The sequence below is a fragment of the Brassica oleracea genome, chromosome C9, assembly GCF_000695525.1.
Source record: "Brassica oleracea var. oleracea cultivar TO1000 chromosome C9, BOL, whole genome shotgun sequence".
In the NCBI taxonomy this organism is placed as follows: Eukaryota; Viridiplantae; Streptophyta; class Magnoliopsida; order Brassicales; family Brassicaceae; genus Brassica; species Brassica oleracea.
The window spans coordinates 16,178,689-16,195,111 of record NC_027756.1 but is presented as its reverse complement, the minus strand read 5'-3'; the positions used below and the strand labels follow the sequence as shown (position 1 = coordinate 16,195,111).

The 16,423-nt window shown below is 33.9% G+C and overlaps 1 pseudogene; it reads left to right on the top strand.

Moving 5' to 3' along the window:
- The window catches only part of LOC106314442, a 25,674-nt pseudogene extending 15,982 nt beyond the window's left edge, over positions 1–9,692 (top strand).
- The last annotated feature ends 6,731 nt before the right edge of the window (positions 9,693–16,423 follow it).

Below are 16,423 nucleotides of genomic sequence, written 5' to 3'. Positions count from 1 at the left end.
AATAATGTTTTTAAATAAAAAAAATTTCGGATTTAAAAAAAACAAAAAAAAAAACAAAAGGTTATTTTCAAATAATGGATGTAATTTACATTATACTATCATTTAACAAGTATTAGATACGTTTTGATATATCATTATATTCTATTTCCAAAAAAAAAAAATTGTTAAACATCAATATCATCTAGGTTGAGTATACTAACATCACAAATTCAAACATCACAAAAAATATCTACATAAACATTATAATACAATAATTTAATCAAAAAATACAATTCAAAAAAACAATATTCAAAAGAATAGTTATATACTTAATATTTGAAAATCAAAGATATTTTTGCTAAAATTGTACTTACCAGGCCAAGGAGATCGACCATTTTTTTACGGATCGATCGATTGTTGAGCATGTGGTCGCTCTGAAAATACTCTGCAGATTAATTAAATATCTAAAACATTTATTCCAACACTCAACAGATAATTTTGCTAAATAAGATAACTAGATAGTCAACAAAATTAAAAAAAATATATTTAAATAGTAAAAAATATGTTAATTTAAAGTGTTAAAATTAAAAAATAAATTTTAATTATAACATGCATCTTAAAATTTATATAAATATATATCATAACCTAAATATAAATAATTTAACAACATAAATTAGAAAAAAATAAAAAATCCCGGGCGTAGCCCGGGTTAATCGCTAGTATTAATTATAGCTCCCACGAAACTTATAAGAAATAAGTGATGTTAATTTCAATTTCTGGAGTCTTTTTACAAGTAATGCTAAAATTTTAAATCTAAGAAGAAACGTTAAAATTCCATCAAAATCTACTCTATATAATAGAGTCATTCTAAAAAATATACTATACAAGATTATTAGACTAATTCATTAGTAACTTAACATGTCTTATATAATATTTTCCTTAATCATTCAAAATATAACCTTTAAAGAAATCATAAAATATTATTTATTAATTCAGAGTTTTATTTTGGATCTAACTTTTCACTAATTTGTTATATTTCATTTTTGGACATAATCATTTTTTTATTAACTAATATATTAAAATATAACATTTAAAAAAAAAAAAATTAGTTGATGTGTTTATCATAAACACTGATTTTTACTATTAATTTTAATTATTCAGTAATGATATTTTGGTAAAAGAAAATTAGGTAAATTCTTGGATCATATAAATAACACCATATGTTACCAATCTAATACATGCATAGAATATAGGGGGCCCTAGAATATATCATATTTAAATCATATCTAAGTGTACCATTATATATAATATTAATACATGAAATTAAGTGTTAAAAATAATATATTTAGCAGTACCATAAAAGTAATATTAATACGTTTAAGTTATTACTTTTTGAACTATACATTAAAATTATTTGATACGTTAGTGTAACATATGTTTTGAAACTAATTTTTATAATATCGTTAAATAAAATTTAATTATCTATTTATCCAATTCAATCAAATCTAAAAAAAGGAATTCAAATATCTCAAAATATTCAATCTCAACATTTAACTAAAGTTCAAAAAAAAAAAATCGATATTTTAACTACCCTATAGTTCTTAAATTGTTTTAAGAGGCTAATCTTTATATCCAAAAGTCGATTTTTATAATAAATTTACAAATATATACAACACAAGTTTATATTTTTAAATCAAATATATTCTTTTATTTTAAAATATATTAATATTTATATTCCTAGAAATATGATTTCTCAAAGATTACACTTAACTCAGAAAATCATATTTACTAGCGTATCACATTTATCAAATATATCAATTTCTATCATACTAATATTCTGTAAAAAAAATGCATATTTTCTAAACCACAAGACATATCATAAATATAATTTTAAATATCAAAAAAAAGACTAATCAAGTTAACTCCCATCCCGCCAGGATCAGTTGTCTTCTCAATCCTAACCTCAGCAGGAACTTGGTTGGAACCGTCAGCAGTAGCACCATCACAATCAGCAGAGACCGTAAGTTGAGCTTCTAACATACTTTGTTTACCACCCGTAGGCTGAGGATTCTCAACATCATCACGCTGAGTTGCTGTACTATCCTCTAAAGCAGACGGACAAATTTCTCCATCCTCCAGATCAGCAGGCGGGATGTCCTGAATAGAGGGGGCAGGTGGAGTAATCTCTCTAGAATCGTCAGGCCCTTCAGCTGATTGGGTACTCTTTGAATCTTCTGTAGACGTATGAACCATAGGAATGTAACGAAGAAGTCCTTGCTGGATTCTTGTTTCAGTAGAACGGCCTGGCCTCGATTTCGAACGTCTTCTTGTTTCTTCCGGAGGAGAGACCTTACGATGTACCTTTACCGCAACGCCTTCAACTAACCCTTCTGTGCACTTAGATGATTTGTGACCGAACTTTTTGCATAACACACATTTGACTGGCAGCCAAGGGTAAGAAAAATCAATCTCAACTTCTCTGCCATTAGAGAACCCGGAGATAATTTTGTTTGGAAGAGGTGCAGTAAGATCAACCCTCACAGACAGCTTTGCCACCTCAAAGTTCTCCTTACGCTCTGTTTCCGGAGCTAGCGACTCTGGTTTTCCCACAGCAGTCGCAATTCGACTCAAACTTTCTTTGTTGAAAAGCAAATATGGCATTGGTGAGAGGAGGTTCGTCTGGTGAGTAATCTGGAGCCCAAGGAGCTACAAACATCGGGAGGCCACCAATGTTCCAACAGGTACGAGCCAGTAACACCTCACGAGTTCTAGGATTAGGGACTCGAAGGAGATAAATACCCTGTCCAATGTTGTGAAAAAAGATTCGTGGACCCGTTCTCGCCCACACCGCATTGACTATACCAATAATCTTACCCATAGATGGATAATCGCCATGAAATAGTGCATAGATGAAATCCTTGAACTCAAGCTTTGCAGCTTCAATATTCTCATCAGGAATTAGGACGAACGGAGCCCCCGATATGTGTTCTACCGGAGATCCTATCTTCTGTAGCTGAGCAGAACTCTTAAGCAGATTTGCATAATTCATCACATCAGCAGTCTTAGCCACCGTAGGATGAACAGGATGAGACCCTTCGCTAAGAGCATGAGCCTCTGACGCTGGAGGAGAGGAAGATCGAGTAGATGCCGACACATCTTTCATAAGAACCAACCCAGACGCAGACGGCGTAACGGGAGAAGCAACAGTAGCAGACTGAATAGAACCCGAAGGTCCAGAGGCAACAAGAGGAGAGCCACCGGGAATAGGAGCCAACAATGAGAGATCTTTTCCAAGGATCATAGATCCAGAAACAGCAACGCCAATTTCAGGGAGATCGACGAGCGAGATGGACTTAATCTTCTTCTTGGCCAACGCGGCGCGCTTAGCCGGGCAAATCAAGCGACGGGCTTTGAAAGAGAGAGCGAAAGGAGGACGATACTTTTTCTTCGAGAGAAGCATCGTGGCGCAAGAACCATGGGAAAGAGAAGAGAGCGAGCTGAAGAACGGAAGTCGCCGGCGAGCAGAGACCCTCCGATGGCGGAGCAACGGTCGAAAAACCTAATCGCCCAAATTATCGCCAGGAGAGAGAAAAAAAGGTTTATCAATAGAAGTTTTTATATCTCCATTGTTTTTAACGAATGTTAGCTACGAAATAGGTGATGAATTTATCACTCAAAGAGAACATGTCTCTTATTCCTATAATGACGCAAAGACTCAAACATACTTATCACTCAAAGATCAAGGTACATAGAAGTGACATGGCTCTTGAGTTTTCCACCAGGACGGGTAAATTCATCACCTATTTCGAATGTTAGCTACGAAATAGGTGATGAATTTATCCGTCCTGGTGGAAAACTCAAGAGCCATGTCACTTCTATGTACCTTGATCTTTGAGTGATAAGTATGTTTGAGTCTTTGCGTTATTATAGGAATAAGAGACATGTTCTCATTAGTTTAGAATGAGTCAGTTCTGTTTCCGTTTTAATAGTTGTTTGTTGAGCAATAAAGGTATTGGAAGTCATTGAATAAAGTATATCGTTCTGGAATGGATGGTGACTATATACATTATTTGAAATATGGGGTTAAATTTATATTTGAATACTTCCAAGAGTTTGAAAGAGAACTGGTGGCAAAAGTAGGAGATACAGTGTGAAAGCTACAATTGAAAGCGTAAGCAATCAAATTGTAGTCGAAAATTGTTTTTTATCTATTAATTAAGATTATGGGTTTACAAATTTGTGGAGAAGAAAAAAAAAAGCATAATTAAGCAATTGTGTTAAAAAAAAAAAAGCATAAGCAATAAAAGTATCCCAGTAACAATACATGTTTACAATATTATCATCAATTGCATTGAAAAACACTGGTGAGACCGTGAGAGCCAACCTTCAACTCGCCAAATGGGCGAGGAGGTCACATGCTTAGTTTTGAGGAGTTAGATGTTGCTGGAGTCGTTGTTTATTTTACCTTGGAAGGTACTTTGATAGCTGTGAAAATAGGGATATAAGAGAAAATTACTAAAATGTTATAGAAAAATTGGTTTATTACTAGAGTGTTATATATCTTTTTAAAATTATTAGAATGTTTGGATACACCTAGTAAATGACAATAAGGGTATTTGGTTAGTTTTTTTTTTAATTGAAATTATTTTTAAACACTAAATCCACATCAGTAATTAACAATCCACATAAGCAAAATAGAAATCAAACCGTCTCCTTCTCCACAACTACATAGGGGTTAAAAAAAAAGAAATGAAGAACATTGTCATCGTCTCGAAGAAGGAACCACAAGCTTTCTCCCACTCTCCGAAATCCTCGTCGACATGGTGTTTATTTCGTCTTCCTCGAACTAACTCTCTGTCGTTGATACTGTGTCTTCTCCGATATCGTCTTCCCCAAAATCGTCGTCTTCAATCGTTTGTACGAAATCGTCTTCGCCGCATTCCTATCTACGAGTTCGTCTTTTCCGGTAGGATGTCGCGACGTTATATATTGTGTTTTGGTTGAGTTTGTGGGTCAGTTATATATTATATTTCATCTGAGTTATATATTTTGTTGCGACTGAGATAGGATTATGTTGCGGCTGTGATATGGTTGAGGGTTTTGTTGCGTCTGAGTTAGGGTTTTGTTTCGACTGAGTTAGGGTTATGTTATGACTGAGTAATTGTTATGTTATGGCTGAGTTATTGCTATGTCGTGACTGGGGAATTGTTATGTTATAGCTGAGTTACTGTTATGTTGTGGCTGAGTTATTTTTATTTTGTTGAGTTATTGTTATGTTATGGTTGTGTTATTGTTATCTTGTGGCTGATTTATTGTTGGGTTATATGATCAGATGGATGTTGCTGAAGTTAAATCACGGGATTACCCTCCAAGACTTTACCCTGAAGGGTCTTCTAACCTAGAAAAAAAAGATATTAATCGCAATTTCCGTCTAGGAAATTTCCCCCACATTAGAGAAACACTAGGACTTGATGTGTGGGAAGAACTAGTGAACTCTCCCATTGGAGTAGTTGATAGGCTAGCTGGACGCGAAAGCATATGGTCTGGTAGGACCATACACTATCTACTATGTAGACAGCTGCGAGTACATAAGAAGGAGATATGGTATCTCGTGGTTGATGAGGCTATCATGTTTAGCTTGCTCGAGTTTGGTGAGATCACTGGGTTAAACACAGGTCCATTGCCAACAGAAAGTTTTGAATCTGATCAATACAAAGAATTTTGGGAGGAGTTGAAGGTGCCGCTTGGAATGGGACCCAAGTTAGATGAACTGAAGGAAGCATTAGCGTTCTGGCCGCTTTGGAGTTTTGAAAAGCGTAAGTGGTTGGGGCTGCTACTTCTTCAAGCCATGGGAGTCTATTGTTTGCATCACAATTCAAGGATACCTTTTGAAAGTGCAATAAGGGTATTCAACGACGAAGCCATGGGGTCGTATCCATGGGGTCGGACTGCATACGAAGTTCTCATTGACTCTATTAAAACGTTGGCTCCAGAAGGAGGGTCATACACAATACGCGGCATGACCATCGCGTTATTGATTTGGGCGTATGAATTTGTCACCTGCTTCGGTGAGAATTTTGGGATAGTGGTGAGTAATGAAGACGTTCCGATTTTGCGATGGGGTGGAAAGCGTACACGTGCAAGTTTTGATAACTTGTTGGCTGCCGAAATCAAAGAGCATGGCAAGGTAAGGTTTAATGACGAGTTTTTAGTTTTTTTATGGCTGATTTATTATATTTGATGGCTGATTTATTATATTTGATGGCTGAGTTTAATTATAACCTGGTGTTGCAGGTGCGTGTGAGGAAAATGGTTTTGAAGGACTCAATTGAAGAGATGTTTCCTAAATGGCCGGGTAAACCTGACGACCCACAACTCGTTAGCTTGATAACAGACATACATGCAAGTAGATTTGTGAAAGGTTTTTGAAAAGTGCAGGGGAATGCGCAGGGGAAGGGGAATGAGAAGAAGAAGAAAATAAAGGGTGGAGTTTTGTCAGAAGCTGAGCCACCCAATAAGAAGCAGAAGAAAGTTAAGACATAGAATGAAGTGAACAACATTGAGGGTAAAGCTGTTGCAACGGGAAAGGATTCTAGCGAGGAGGAAGGTAGCAAAGATTTGGAGAACAAAGAGACTCTGACGACCATTGTGAGTACTCTGGAGAATATTTCCAGAAAATTTGATCAGATTGACTCACGGTTTGACGCTTACGAGTTAGAATGGAACAGACCATTGATGGACAAGAAGACCATTGATGACATGGTGAAAGCTTTAGTGGAGGAGCGTCTGAAAGTTCTCGGGAAAATTCCCAAAAACTATGATAACCTCTCAAACGGCGGCGAAGAAGAATCTTTGCCATCACCGCAGCAGAATACGCAGCAGAAGTCTGTCAATAGTCCAGCGTTAGTCGGTGAGACTCCTTGTAAGGATACATGGGTGGCTCATTTCATTATGTGTCTTAACTTTCTTCTGCTTCTTAGTGGGTGGCTCAGCTTCTGACAAAACTCCACCCTTCATTTTCTTCTTCTTCTCATTCCCCTTCCCCTGGGCCTTTCCATGCGCATTCCCCTGCACTTTCCAAAAACCTTTCACAAATCTACATGCATATATGTCTGTTATCAAGCTAACGAGTTATGGGTCGTCAGGTTCACCCGGCCATTTAGGAAACATCTCTTCAATTGAGTCATCCAAAACCATTATCCTCATACGCACCTGCAACACCAGGTTATAATTAAACTCAGCCACCAAAATAACACAGAACTCAGCCATCAAATATAATAAATCAGCCATCAAAAACTAAAAACTCAGCGTTAAATCTTACCTCGCCATGCTCTTTGATTTCGGCAGCCAACAAGTTATCAAAACTTGCACGTGTACGATTTCCACCCCATCACAAAAGCGGAACGTCTTCATTATTCACCACTCTCCCAAAATTCTCACCGAAACAGGCAACGGATTCATACGCCCAAATCAATAACGCGACGGTCATGCCGCTTATTGTCTATGAACTCAGCCATCAAATATAATAAATCAGCCATCAAAAACTAAAAACTCAGCGTTAAATCTTACCTCGCCATGCTCTTTGATTTCGGCAGCCAACAAGTTATCAAAACTTGCACGTGTACGATTTCCACCCCATCACAAAAGCGGAACGTCTTCATTATTCACCACTCTCCCAAAATTCTCACCGAAACAGGCAACGGATTCATACGCCCAAATCAATAACGCGACGGTCATGCCGCTTATTGTCTATGACCCTCCTTCTGGAGCCAACGTTTTAATAGAGTCAATGAGAACTTCATATGCAGTCCGACCCCATGGATACGACCCCATGGCTTCATCGTCGAATACCCTTATTGCACTTTCAAAAGGAATCCTTGAATTGGGATGGAAACAATAGACTCCCATGGCTTGAAGAAGTAGCAGCCCCAACCACTTACGCTTTTCAAAACTCAAAAGCGGACAGAACGCTAATGCTTCCTTCAGTTCTTCTAACTTGGGTCCCATCCCAAGCGGCACCTTCAACTCCTCCCAAAACTCTTTGTATTGATCAGGTTCAAAACTTTCTGTTGGCAATGGACCTGTGTTTAACCCAATGATCTCACCAAACTCGAGCAAGCTAAATCTGATAGCCTCATCAATCACGAAACACCATATCTCCTTCTTATGTACTCGCAGCTGTCTACATAGTAGATAGTGTACGGTCCTACCAGCCCATATGCTTTCGCGTCCAGCTAGCCTATCAACTACTCCAATGGGAGAGTTCACCAGTTCTTCCCACACATCAAGTCCTATTGTTTCTCTAATGTGAGAGAAATTTCCTAGACGGAAGTTGTGATTAATATCTTTTTTTTCTAGGTTAGAAGACCCTTCAGGGTAAAGTCTTGGAGGGTAATCCCGTGATTTAACTTCAGCAACATCCATCTGATCATATAACCCAACAATAATCAGCCACAAGATAACAATAACCCAGCCATAACATAACAATAACTCAACAAAATAAAAATAACTCAGTCACAACATAATAGTAACTCAGCCATAACATAACAATTCCTCAGTCACGACGTAGCGATAACTCAGCCATAACATAACAATTACTCAGTCATAACATAACCCTAACTCAGTCGAAACAAAACCCTAACTCATACACAACAAAACCCTCAACCATATCATAGCCGCAACATAACCCTATCTCAGTCGCAACAAAATATATAACTCAGATGAAATATAATATATAACGGACCCACAAACTCAACCAAAACACAATATATAACGTCGCGACATCCTACCGGAAAAGACGAACTCGTAGATAAAAATGCGGCGAAGACGATTTCGTACAAACGATTGAAGACGACAATTTCGGGGAAGACGATATCGGAGAAGACACAATATCAACGCCAGAGAGTTAGTTCGAGGAAGACGAAGCAAACACAATATTGACGAGGATTTCGGAGAGTGGGAGAAAGCTTGTGGTTCCTTCTTCGAGACGACGACAATGTTCTTCATTTCTTCTTTTTTTTAACCCATATGTAGTTGTGGAGAAGGTGACGGTTTGATTTCTATTTTGTTTATGTGGATTGTTAATTACTGATGTGGATTTAGTGTTTAAAAATAATTTAAAAAAAAAAACTAACTAAGTGCCCTTATTGTCTTTTACTAGGTGTATTCAAACATTCTAATAATTTTAAAAAGATATATAACACTCTGATATTAAACCAACTTTTCTATAACATTCTAGTAATTTTCTCGTGAAAATATCTGCGAGGAAGAAGCTTATGACTGGTTGGAGTCTAGAGACAAACTCGTGAAACTGTTTTGTACAAATAAAGAAACTTATGACTGCTGAATTATATATTTGGCTTTGAGGTAAGTAAAGATTTTCCAGTTTTATTTGATTTTTTCGATAATTCCATACATTGTTGTTGTTTGATAATAGACACGTAACATGAGCAGAAGATATGTCACCGGCTCGATCAATTGTTATAAGAAGCAATAATGGAGTTACCGAAGAAGAAACCTTCAGGAAGCTTTATCAAATGGTTGCAGGCGTAGAGTTTCTGAAGACAGTCAATGTGTCACACAAGCTTCTACATGTAGTCATCGACGGTTTACGTATGGTGAATGTTGCGTACGTAAAAGATGATGAATTTACCCGACCCAGTGGAAAACTCAAGAGCTATATCACGCCTTTTATATTTGAGAACCTTGTTTGAGGAAACAAAAAAAAAGAGAAAAGAATTTGAGTACCTTGTTTTATCTAATTACTTTGACCATAGGATTAATCTGTTCCCGAGAATGTAGGAACACAGTTCTCTAATGGATTTTCAGCTTTGTTTTTCTTTCCAAGTTAATATGAACCAAGCCCTATTAACCATTTTTTCCCTATTAACCCTTTTTTTGGTCCGTCTGTTAAAGAACATAAGCTTTTTTTTAACAAACATAAGCTTCTTTATGCAGAAAAGGGAAGAAACGAAAAGGATTTAGTTATAATACGAAAACTAGATAATAACTTGCGCGCATGCGCAGAGTGAACTTTTTATACTAATGTTTTTGTTCATTAAATGGTTTAAACATTTTGCAATACTACAATTTTTATGGATTGTAAAATGACGAATACAAATGTTGGTATCTTAAATGTATCACTGTTGTTGAAGAGTTAACGTATTACAGTTCATTTTAATTATTTTTAAAACTTTATATGCACAAAAAGAATTTAAGTTTTACGGCAGACACAAATCACAAAAACCAGATATGCAACATCGATTGTAAAATGACGAAAGAGGATTAGGTTTTCTTCTCCTCGATTTGTTTACTATTAACTCTCCATAGGTTATTTCATTTTTTACATCTATAAAATTGTGCTTTCGTTCTCGTTTCTGTTTCATTGATATGAGTTTTGTTTCTTTGTTTAACTTTTTCTGTGAATTCGGTGAATTACATAAGTGTCAATTTAAAAAGAAGGACATCTGCAAAAATTAGTTCTACTCTAGATTCATATCTAAGAATCTTTTTTTCTTAGAAAATCAACGGCAAACTCTATTCACATGTTAGTTTTCAAATCTAATATATAAAGTTGTTATAGAATATAAGTGCATACTCAAAATATAAATGTCTGTCTAGTATATATTCACCAGTTCGGTCTAAAAATCATCTAATTCTAGAACAACAAAATAAATTACTTATTTTATTAACCTACGGTTTTGAGGTTTAGTTATTTAAGAGTATACCGATAATATATATATATATATATATATATATAATATTTTATCATTATAGTATATGCAAACTATGTATAAACTAAGAAATGTTTGATTTATTAAATGATAAACAAAAAATATATAAAATAGAATTCAAATCTTTCATTCTTACAATTATAATAGCAGCTATATAGGGTATTAGGAAGAAACAAATATTAGACAAATGATCAAATCTCTCATTCTTCGAACAAACTCAGAAGGAGATGATTGAAATCTTGTCATGGTATTTCATTTAAAGCTTTTTAGGAATAAAATTCAAGACTAAAATATTTAATCTGAATTAAATAATACATATATAGTGCTTCCAATATTAAAAATCACTTCGGTTTAAAAAAGTATATTCTGGGATTATCAGGATCAAATAACATATTAAAAACTACATATTTAAAAAATAATTTGTAGGCATAAAAATATATACATTAGAGTAAACACATAAATCAAAACCAATACCTTTTGTTTATTTACAATCATGCTTTGGTAAATAAATCAAAACAATCATTTTATTTACTTTATAAGGTATATAATTAAACTTGAATGATATTGACATAGATATATATATATATATATATATATATATATATATATATATATATATTTGACCCAAAAAAGAGGAATATATGTATATATATAGTATACTTTAATATAACTATTTACTATTGATACATCTTACTCATATGATTTTATTAACATTTGTATATTTGCTGTAACAAAAATTTAAACCGTTAATCACAAAATTTTTAATGTGAGATTGATCAGTACAAATTTCAAAATTAAAATATCAAGATCTTAATAATTTTTCAATAAAATTTTCAAAATTAAAATATCAAGATCTCAATAATTTATCAATGCAAAATTTGAAATTAACATAGTTATATATTCTTATAAAGTATATTGTTTAATTTAAATGATATTAATATATAATATGAATATCTATTAACGAGACTTCATATTCATACGATTTATGATCATTTGTACTTTGATTCAACAAAAAAAAGTTAAACCATTGTTCACAAAAGTTTCAATGTTGGATTTTACCATTTTTAGTAATTTATAATCGTTTTAAAAAAATTTAAATATAACATATAAGAAAAAATCTAAATTTTTTTTATTATATGTTTAATGTGTTTGTTTAATTTCTTTTAATAATATAAAATTAAACAAAAAAATGAATACAAAAATTGTTATCAAATATTTATTATTCATAATCATTACTTGTCATATATATGTTAATCATATTAGGTCATTCTATAGTTTTTATTTAAAGAAAGAATTGAGATTATTTTTTCTGTACTACTAATCAATTTGATTGTTAGTTTAATAAAATGTATAATATATATTTATATGAACCAATTTATTTTTCTAACAATTCTAAGAATCATCCTAGTGATGACACATAACTACAAAACCATGTTGTAATGTTCCGCGATTAATATATAGGAGATTTTGTTAATCACAAACTTGGTGAGAGTAGGGTTGGGCGTTCGGGTTCGGATAGGGTATTTTGGATTTTCGGGTATTTTGGTATAGGGATAGAGAACCCGTTCGGGTATTTATGTACTTCGGGCCGGGTTCGGGTATTTTTAGTTCGGGTTCGGTTATTTTGAATCGGGTTTGGATATTTAGATTTTAAAAGAGAAAAAAAAAATTCATTTTTAAGTTTCTTGTATTTAAAAATACTGATTTCACTTAATAGATTTTTTTTTTTTTATAGATTGAATGATTAATAGGTTTGGAGATAATATTTCAAAAACAAATAGATATTAATTTGGATATTGTTTTTAAACTTTGAATGTAACTTTTGTTAATACATGAAACAAAAAGTTTGACATGCATTTTAAATGAATATCAAATCATTTTCTCCATAATTATATATATACTTATGATCTTAAAGTAGGTGTAACATCAATATAAATATTTTTTTTAAAAAGAGAGATGTAAACTAGAAATATAAGGGTAAATATATATATATATATGTTCGGTTATCTTCGGATATCCATTCGGGTTCGGATATTACCCGTTCGTGTTCGGATATCCAATCTCTCCAAACTTAATACCCGTTCGGGTATTTTGCTACTTCGGTTCGGATTACGGTTCGGGTTTTTTGAGTTCGGTTCGGGTGCGGCTTCGAGTATCGGGTAAAGTGCCCACCCCTAGGTGAGAGACAAAAGAGTAATTTGGAATTTATACTATTCTTTAACTAAGTATCATAGACGGGTTTTTGTTTTTTTTTTATCAAAGTATCAGAGACATATAAACTTTATAATATACTAGATATTGACCCGCGCTTTGAAAGCGCGGGTTTTTTTTATTATAAACAAAACACACTTTGATATGAATTATTATTTTGGGATTGTTGTACCTTATTACGTTAAATTTTGGATATTTTTGGTTCTTTAGTTCATACTTTGGGTTAATTTTTTGGGTCATTTAAAATATTTCAATATTTTCGGGTATTTTTTGAGTTTACGAAATTTTTTGTTTCCGGGTACTTCTAGTTTTTTGGGTCTTAAATATCCAAACCGGTCGAGACCCATCATGTACCCAAAAATTATAGTTATTTGATTATGAATTCGAACCCACCCAGACCTGAAAAGTACTGGCCCGAATCTGAAATGAAATTTTCATATATTTAGTTGGTCTAAATGTTTAGGATCCAAAAAGAATCGATCTCCCGAAGACCCGAGTATTAAAACTTACTCTCTCTCATTATATTTGTGTGCATTTGATAAGATTTATATATGTTGAGTTGATGAAATTAAGATTTGTTTAACACATTTTTTTTTTAATTTAATATTGCAATCCGAGCAATAATCTAATAACATAATATGAAACCTTCTATATATTTCCACGATGTCTGATATACTTTGTTTTTAATAGTGTTGAGATTGGTATAGCACATTAGTTTTTTTTTTTACTGAAGTATAGCAAAATGCACATTAAAATCTATATTTTCCAATAATTTTATATACTTATAGGAAAATGTAAATTTAATTGTATTGATTCAAATGTATTTTGTGCTTATAATAAAATCTGTAAACTCTCTCATATACGATTGTATTGTTTGATGGGTTTCAGATTTGAAAGGCCATATTGTATTTTTCTGTATAAAAATGTTTTATTGCAATTGTTTTAACAATAGTTTTGGCGCAAGCCCAATCGACAAAACCCAAAAACTCTCTGCTATTCTCTCTCTCTCTTTTGGAACCGATAAAGTCAATGTTCACAGAAAAGGTTCACTCCTCCTAATTGAAGCATGTTTTTTTTTTTTTTTTTTTTTTTTTTTTTTTTATCTATGGTCTAATTGAAGCATGTTATATCTATGGTCTTATTATCTTCTTGATAGAAACAAAAAAGTGACTTGGATGATCTGAATCATCTTTTCAAACCGCATCGAGAGATCTAACCAAACATTTTCTTTTTGAAGCACATTTGCATGTGGTGTCCAATGACTTTCGTCTTTATTCCGATGATGCTTGTCTTGGCTAAATCCTGACATGAGACGATAGGCTTATCAACCACTAAAATTAAAGTACTTTCTTATCTTTCAATTTTTGTATCTCTTTTTAACTCGTTTATTACTTTGATCTTGACCTCTCACTCTTCTTTCCAACCAGAATCGTTTAGTTTATTCATATGATCTCCTATCAAATAAAATTAAACAGAAGACCATTCAACTACTCACGAAGAGTTTGCTATATACACTATTTACTAAAGAGAGTTATATAATATTTGATTGCCTTATTGGATTTTGGTTTCAACTTTCAATAGATGTGTGTTATTACGGATGTGTTGTTGACATATGAAAACAGACGTTTCTTCTCATCGCTGAAGTTACCAAAAGAGAAAAGATATATCACACTAAAGCTAAGTATTCTATCCAGACAAATATGTTGTGTTTCTTAATGTAGAATAATTTGTTTATTAAAATAATTTCCATTATTTTACATGTAGATTAGGATCTCATTATTCAGAAGCAAATTATAATATGTATAAAAATACAACAAAGCCAGTTAAGATAAATAGTTCTCATGTCTATGCTTATAAAGTTTGTATAATCTATTGTTTTATGAACCTTGAATTTAAGCTTGTAAAGGATCATATGATTTGATTTCACTGAGCTTATGTTTCTAAAAATACTTTACTAAACTTCTAACTGACCCTTTTTCTTGTTTTGAAAAACAGGATGATCATTATAAATCAATTAGTGGATATCAATAACCGGTCCGGTCTATAACCGGTCCATACACTTAGAGAGAGAGACGGTCCAACCCTAGAGATAGAGAGGCGGCCGCGAGACTTGGAGAGGAGAGAGAGGCGGCTACAACTTGCCTATTTCCTAATTTATTTATGTTTATGATTTGTAATCTTTCCTATTATTGTATTTTCATTTATCTCTCTTGTAACCCCTATATAAAGGGAACACTTATTCATTAATAATATACAAAAACTTACAGTTCTAAATCCTAAGTTTCACAACCCGTTATCAGCACAATAGCCTCTAACACCCTTAGCCTAAAACCAAATCGCTAAAATCCTAAAACCTTAAATGAAAAGGAATCTGCCTCGGAACTTCGAAGAGACAGTTCTCCCAAACCGTGGGTACCCAGAAAACGATCAGCATATCAAATCGAAGCCCTGACCGAGACGAAACAGTCAGTGCAAACCGCTTATCGATCTGACCACCGACGCGCCCTCACGCACAGATACAGTGCGCGCCGATTTGCTTTGGAACCCTAATCCGAACCCGACGATACCGACAAACCCTAATCCGTTCGCGACTCTGTTCCAGCTCGTGTCCACCTGATCAGCTCCACCCCCAAGGCGTTCCTGATACTAGATGAACTCAGCTCCATCCTACATCAAGGACAGCTCGCGATCCAACAGCAACAGCTCCCGTTAGCATCAGAGCCGCTCGCGATCCGATAGAAGCAGCTCGCGTCCTAGCCAGCTCGCGTCCCGATCGTGTCTAAGCTCGAGGTTCATTCTTGGTGGTCCGGTTTCTACAAACAACTAAACTAAAGGTATTTCGAATTCTAATAACATAATGAATCGAATTTGGTTGATTGTAAAGAATAAAACCCTAAAATATAATCTCTAAGATGAAAGCCATAGGATAATAGATCAATCCCTAAGCGAGTAAATAGAAGCTCTATAAGTTCGATCCCCAAACCCTAAAAATCGAGATTATCCATTGATCAATTAAAATCAGAACCTTAAAGGTTTGGAATCTCAAACCAAATCCCTTTGATCTAAGATCAAATTTTCGAAATCCCGAAACCCTAATTTGAAAACTATTGATTAATTAAAACTGATTGTTTGATTTATTGAGATTGAATTTGATCATTCTGAAATTGAAATTTCTTTTAATAAAATCGAAACACTAAAACCTTAATTCTGAAAATCGATTTTGATTGTTTGAAATTGAACATTGATTGATTGCAATTACACTTAGAACTTATTCTAGGAATGGTATTGAATCAAACCAAATAGCCGTGTGGCTTGATCTTTGCTTGGCCGATAGGTTTGCTTGTTTTGATTGCATCATGAACTGAAAGAAACAAACCATGTTAGGATTGCAATTACACGACAAACTAAATGCATAAAAACAAACTAGTTTGCATCCATGGCCGTGCGGCTTGCTCATTGGCCGTGAGGCATAGATCTTGGCTGTGAAGGCTTGTTTGATT